General features: G+C 41.0%; 1 pseudogene across 1 annotated transcript in view; it reads right to left on the bottom strand.

The window, feature by feature from the left end:
- Nucleotides 1-6,368: 6,368 nt before the first annotated feature.
- The window catches only part of LOC100957760, a 2,173-nt pseudogene continuing 1,071 nt past the window's right edge, over nucleotides 6,369-7,470 (bottom strand). The window contains exon 2 of the transcript XR_001161466.1: nucleotides 6,369-7,464. The product of XR_001161466.1 is annotated as a heat shock cognate 71 kDa protein-like (transcript). The remainder of the gene's footprint in view (nucleotides 7,465-7,470) is intronic.

Raw genomic sequence — 7,470 nt, 5'->3', positions numbered from 1 at the left:
CTGTATCCAATCAGCCAATCTGTGCCTCTTTAGAGGACAATTTAAGCCATTCACATTGATTGAAATTATTGATAAGCCTGGTAAAATTTTAGGTATTGAGTTGTTCAAAAGTCCAGTGGACATTTTTAATCCTTTCACGAATTTGATCAATAGTTTCTGAGTTAATTCACTTTTGTGGTGGAGGATTGCACTGGTCATTATGGAGAATAGGTCTGAGAATATCCTGGAGAGCTGGTTTAGTTATGGCAAATGTCTTCAACATATGAATGTCATTAAAGTATTTAATTTCTCCATCATAAATGAAACTCAGTTTAGCTGGATACAGGATCCTGGGTTGAACATTATTTTGTTTTAGGAGATTAAATGTCAATTAGCATCCTCTTCCGGCCTGAAAGGTTTCAGCAGAGAGATCTGCAGTCCTTCTAATATTTTTTCCCCTTGTAAGTTATGGTTTTCTTACATCTAGCTGCTTTCAGGATTTTATCTTTCATATTAACTTTAGTGAAGTTAATTATGATGTGCCTGGGGGATGTCTTATTCAGGTTGAGTCATGCTGGGGTTCTGAAGCTGTCTGCTACCTGAATTTCAGGATCTCTTGGCATATCTGAAAAGTTCTCTTTCATAATTTCATAAAGAAGAGCCTCTGTGTTTGGTGAAGCAACTTTGTCACCTTCAGGAATTCCTATAAGGAAAATATTAGTTTTCTTCAAATTATCCCATAGCTCTCTGAGAGAATGATCCATTTTTGCTTTCCATTTCTGTTCCTCTTTGGACACTTGGGCACGTTTAGAAGCTTTGTCTTCTATGTCTGAGATCATTTCTTCTGCCTGCTGCATTCTGTTACCAAGGGATTCTACCATATTTTTCAGATCTTGGAGGGCTGCAATCTCTTGCCTCAATGTTTCAAAGTCTTTGGTTGTTTTGTCTTTGAATTCATTGAATTCTTGAGTGAACTTTTGGAATGCTCCTTGAATTTCTAATTCTATCTTTGCCTCTATTCTATTAATCTTGTTTGCAATCCAAATTCTGAATTCGATTTCTGACATCACAGCCATCTCTTTATAAAGGGGATCTTCAGTTTCGTCTGCCACATTCTTTCTTGGGGGTGGGGGTTGATCTACTCTGTTTATTCATATAACCAGAGCTTTTCTGCTGATTCCACCCCATGATTATTTTACCCCATTTGGCTTTTCCCCTTGAGCTTTGTCAAGGACCCATAGGCCTGAGAGACTGGGGACCTGCTTGGTGTGGTGGGGCTAAGTGGCTCTGTCTTATTTTCAGCTGGTCTCTATCCTACCCTAGTGAATCAGTTACTCTTGGTTGAAGTCTCAGCTGTGGAGAAATACCAGCAATTAAGTCGCCCCGCACCCCAAACAACAATTGGGCAAGGAAAATCAAACCTTCCCTCCAACCATACACCCAGGGTGACACTTTGGATAGTCCTTGGGTGATTTGCCCAGTTCAAGGGGTCCAAATTGGTTGTCCCAGTCAGCACCAGTCAGCACCAGTCTCATGTGGGAGAGTTCAAATATTTCTGGCAGCTAGATAAGAGGAATCTGCTGGCAGCTCAGATATACCTTGCTCCAGTGCTCCGTGAGGGCAAAAGGACCCACCCAGAAAATGAATTAGTCTGGGAAGGTTGATGCCTCCTTCCCACCTTGTACCTAGTCACTGGTAATCCTACACAGCTGTGACCCAGTTCACTCCAGTGAGCAAGTGCTCCCGGGGTTTACGACTGCCTAAGTCACCAGGAGATCTGAGTCCAGCACGGGGACCTTGAGTGTTTTTAATATAGGCTGTGGCAGTTCACTCAGTTCCAGCCCCACGCCTGTTTGATGTTGCTGTGGAACAGGACATAGCCACTACATAATTTGTTTCTGTCCCCGCTAAATTCCTCTGCAAGTCAGAGGTTGCTAGAGCTGATAAGAAACTCAGCCCTGGGCAGGAATCAATTAGTTTATATTCAGGTGTCAATTCCAGGCTCTGCCCACCCACTGCCTTTGTCTCAGCTATATTCCACTGAGGGCTAGGTGCTAATATGGTCTCTTCACTTACAGAACTTCCTAAGTTTGTTCTGCCAGTGGCTGCTATCCAGAACCTCTGGTTGCCCAGAGAGACAGGGTGTGCCTATCTGTAATGGCCTAAGGGATATGAGTGTTTCCCACAGCTCAGGATACCACAGCTCCTGTATAGTTTCCTCTGAGCTAACCGTCCTCTCCTCAGTCCCATGCCACAGAGTCAGCACAGACCAGCACCAGCCCTTTCCCCCTCCACTCCTCTCAAGGAAATGCCCAAGAATCTGGACTCCATGGGTGACAAACCTCCAGACCTCAGGGTGAGAGTGGGGGGAATCCTGGGAGTTCAGATTTGCAGGTAGGGAATATATACAGTTTTATATAGTTTTACAGTTTTATGCCTGACAGGAATGGCATGCCAGCAGGGGTAGGAGGTCCAGTTTTTAGGGGGTTTCTCCAGTAGGATAGAGTGAGAGGATGTTTGAACTCTGCTTACTTGTTTGTATGGAGTAAACTACAAATCTTTCTTGTGGGGGAGGGGACTCCCGTCGGCATGGTGGTGGATTTTGTACCTTTTGATTGTATTTTTGGGGTTGCAGCTTGCCTCAGGAAGGTTGAAGTGTGTTCTTCAATCTTCTCTCTTGGCTCAGCTCCAAACCATCAGCTCCCTTGCTAAATTTCTGTCCTTTAAGTCGCCTTCTGGACAGGAGCCTCTGTAGAAAGCTGGCTGAAGTCCACCATCTTGCCTCCACCCCAAGATATCTTGTTAATTGTAATACTGATTACTCATTGAAATATTTTGCACATATTGTGTTAAATGAAATATATTAAAATTGGTTTCAACTAATGCAACATTTTTGGAAAGAAGTATGGAGAATCTTCAAAGAACTCAAATGAGACCTCTCATTTGATCCTGTAATCCAGTGGTTCTCAACCTTCCTAATGCCTCCTAATGCCATGACCTTATAATACAGTTCCTCATGTTATGGTGACCCCCATAAAATTATTTTCGTTGCTACTTCATAACTAATTTTGCTACCGTTATGAATCGTAATGTAAATATCTGATATGCAGGATGTATTTTCATTGTTACAAAGGGGTTGCAACCCACAAGTTGAGAACCACTGCTATAATCCCATTGCTAGAAGAAAAAAAGACATTTTATCATAAGGACATTTGCACTAGACTGTTTATCTCAGCTCAATTTACAATCACCAATATGTGGAAATAGCCTGAATATCCACCAACTTGGGAATTGATGAACAAACCATGGTATATGTACACCCTGGAATACTACTCACCCATAAAAAACATGGAGACTTTAATCTTTTGTACTAACCTAGACAGAGTTGTAACATATTCTTCTTAGTAAATTATCACAAGAATGGAAAGGCAAGAATCCAATGTACTCAATACTAATATGAAGCTAGTAAACAATCTAATATGCCGACATAAGAACTCAAATCAGTTCAAGGTCGGGAGACAGGGGAATGAGGGAGAAGGGAGGAGGGGGTGTGGATGTGCTTCCGCTTAGTGGACACAATGTTAGGGTGTATGGCACACCTCTTGGGGGCAGGACATAATTATAACAGGGACTGGACCTAACAAAGGCCAACATCATAACCTAATTTTTTGTACCCTCAAAATTAACCTGAAACAATTTAAAAAAGAAAATTAATGAATTTTACCTGTTTTTACATTTTAAAATTTTATCAATTTATCAATTAAAATTTATATTCTGATGTCTCTAAAATACTTCCATTCCAGACTCCTTTTTTGAGTGACTCCTTACATCTCCCTGGCTCATTTTCCAAGGGCCTATTTGACAGCTTCATGAGGATGACTAATTAGCATTTCAGACTTAACATGTCCAAAGCAGAATCTTTGAATTCTCTCATTCATGCCATACCTGTCCCTTTGTAAGTGCTCCCCAAGAACTGAATGTCCCATGCTCTATCTGTCCTTCCCTAAGTGCTCCCCAGCAAAGTAAACGTCAGATGTCTCCACTGGTCGCCAGCTGCAAGTCTGTAAGTCATCCTTGGTGACTGATGTACCCAGTCTCACACATCTCCATCTGCACATCTTGTCAACTCTCCTCCAAAACATAGCCTGAATTTTGCGTACTGTCCATCACTACTCCTCTTACCAAAATGATACCACTTGGACAACTGCAACATATTTTAAACATTTTTATTTTGCTTATTTTTTATGAGATATAACTCTACCTCCTGTGACATTCAAATGGTACCGAAGAGAATAATGTACGTAGCAAGTCTTTTCTGCCTCTTTATCCCCAGTGCTCTTGGGTACCAGATTTTTTCTGTGTTCTCTCAGTTACTACACATAATTATTTATTTTTTTACCCAACAATGTAGCCTAGAGATTGCCCTCATTCTTTTTTTAACATATGTAAAGAATTCTGTTGTGTGGATCCATTATACTTTATTGATAGACATTTAAATTGTTTCTTGTGTGTTGTAGCACTACTGTACGCAGGACAGCAACAAATCACTTGGACAATCATCATTACACAGATTTTAACTTTAGGATAAATTCCTAAAAGTAAAACTGCTCAGTCAAATAATAGATGTATTTTTTAATTTTGACAGTACCAATTTGTTCTCATTACAAGTTGTACCTCTGTATGCTACACTAGCATTGCAAGAAATAGCCTGTTTGCCAAACCATTCACGATCAAGCTTATTACCAGACTTTTTGTCTTTGCAAATCTAATTAGTGAAAAATGGCTACCATAGTGGAGCTTCAACTTATATGTCTATGGTATAAGTTGAACCTTATATCATAGGTATAAGGAAGGAAGTTGAACCTTTTTTATATAATTGATAAATATTTTCTTTTCGAAGAATTCTCTTTATGTCTGCTTATTTTATCAGAGTAGATGCTGGGTTTTTTCTTATTGATGAAATTGGCTCTTTGTTGCTCATATGAATCACAAATATTTCTTTGACTCTGTTGATGGAATTTTTCGATATAGTTTCTGGTGCCAAATTCATCTTTTTAAAAATGCTCCTCATACAAAATTTTCAGGGGCCACTACTGGTCTCTGTACTTCCACTATTGCATTTATGTGATGTGTAAACAAAATGATCTTTTTTAGTTAAACTTGGGGTTTGCTTTGTCAAAGGATGATGAGACAGCTATTCTATGTCTGAACTAAAAAGACAAAACTGGATTTATGGCACTGTCAGCCCTTGAACAACTTGAGGATTAGGGGAAATGGCCCTGTGTGCAGTTGAAAATCTGCATATAACTTCTGAGTCACTCAAAATTTACTAAAAGATACTGTTGACTGGAAGCCTTACCAATAACATAAACAGTCAATTAACACATACTTTGTAGGTTATATTACTATAAACAATATTTCTACAGTAAAGGAAGCTGGAGAAAAAGAAAGTGTTAAGAACGTCGTAAGGAAGAGGAAACATATTTACTACGCATTCATTGGAAGTGGGTTTTCATAAGGGTCTTCATTCTCGTCTTCTCATCAAGTAAGCTGAGGAAGAGGAGCGGCTTCTGTCACTGCCTCAGAGGTAGAAAAGGTGGAGGAGGCGGAAGGGGGAGCAGGAGGGGAGGGCACAGTATAACTTCTTGGAAATACGTTGTAATTTTTGTTTTTTCATGTCTCCAAAATGGTTTCTATATAGTACCAGTCATTCTTCCACCATTTGCTTTCGTTTCAGTTCACGTATCACAGGCGGGTCCATGTTTTAAAAGAAGTCACATGCAGTCTTGAGTAGTCAGAACCCTTCTGCCAGATTATCCAATGCCAACTTTTCTTGCCCTCTTTCCTCCACATTGATTTCCTCATCACCTGACATTGGTGTTGAGCGCTCATCTCTCCACCAAGTCGTCTTCTATTATTCCCTCTGGTACGGTGTCTGTCGGCTCTTGAGTTTCTCCAAGATCACATCTTGACAACCTGAATCCCTCATCTTTTTGCCACATTCACAATCTCCTTCAGGATTTCCTTGATTGGCTCAGTTCTGAATCCTGTGACGTCGTGCACCACCTCTTGACCCAGTTTTCTCCAGCAGAAATTTATCATTTCAGGCTTGATTACTTCCATAGCTATTTTTGTATCAATGATGGTGTCTTCAGGGGTGTAACCTTCCAAACTTCCTGACGTTCTCCATTTGGGCTTCTCTTCCACCGCATTGACAGTCCTTTCCATAGAGAGCCATGTGTGATGAGTCTTAAAGGTCCTTATAACCTTCTGACCTAGAGGCTGTTGCAGACAGGTTGTGTTTGGAGGCAAGTAGACCACCTCCATGACTTCACTGTTGACCTGATGGGGTTCTGAACAGCCAAGCACTTTGTCCAATGTCAAAGTAATTTTTTTTTTCCAATTTTAAATACAGCTTTATTTAAGACATTGCATTTTCCACTTACAATACAGTGCTTTTAAAGTGCAATGTTACTTCCTTCCCCTGTGCACATGTTCCATATTCAAGTATTGAAAATGCCCAGTAATTCACTATAGCAGCCCAACCTTAAATCTGCCACATAATTTGCTACAAATTTGGATCCTTCAATGTTTTACTGTGTGGAACAATGCTATATCTACACTTGGGTTGGCTTAATCAACCTCTTCAATGGTGGGGCCAGAGGAAGCACCACCAGAAGGAGGAGCACCACCACCAGGAAAGCCCCCAGGCATTCCTCCTGGCATGCCCCCTGGCATTCCGCCTGCACTCTGGTACAACTTGGTAATGATGGGGTTGCAGACTTTCTCCAGCTCCTTCTGTTGATGTTCAAATTCTTCCTTCTCTGCAGTCTGGTTCTTATCAAGCCAGTTGATAATTTCATTACACTTGTCAAGAATCTTCTGTTTGTCTTCATCATTGATCTTGCCTTGAAGTTTCTCATCTTCAACAGTTGCTTTCATGTTGAATGCATAGGACTCAAGTGAATTCTTTGATGAAACCTTGTCCCTCTACTTCTCATCTTCAGCCTTGTACTTCTCAGCTTCCTGGACCATACGTTCAATGTCTTCCTTGCTCAAACGTCCCTTGTCGTTAGTGATGGTAATCTTATTTTCTTTTCCTATACTCTTATCCACAGCAGAGACATTGAGAATGCCATTGGCATCAATATCAAAAGTGACTTCAATCTGAGGAACACCACGGGGAGCAGGAGGTATGCCTGTAAGTTCAAACTTGCCAAGCAAGTTGTTATCCTTGGTCATGGCACGCTCACCTTCATAAACCTGGATGAGCACACCTGGCTGGTTGTCAGAGTAGGTAGTGAAGGTCTGTGTCTGCTTGGTTGGAATAGTGGTATTGCGCTTAATGAGCACAGTCATAACTCCACCAGCAGTCTCAATACCCAGAGAAAGAGGAGTGACATCCAATAGTAGCAAATCCTGAACATTCTCGGATTTGTCACCAGATAAGATGGCCGCCTGGACAGCTGCACCATAAGCAACAGCCTCATC

The sequence above is a fragment of the Otolemur garnettii genome, unplaced genomic scaffold (genome assembly GCF_000181295.1).
Source record: "Otolemur garnettii isolate 467f Iridium unplaced genomic scaffold, OtoGar3 scaffold00076, whole genome shotgun sequence".
NCBI lineage: Eukaryota > Metazoa > Chordata > Mammalia > Primates > Galagidae > Otolemur > Otolemur garnettii.
Note: the sequence above shows the minus strand (reverse complement) of the source record. Positions and strands in the feature narration are given on the sequence as shown.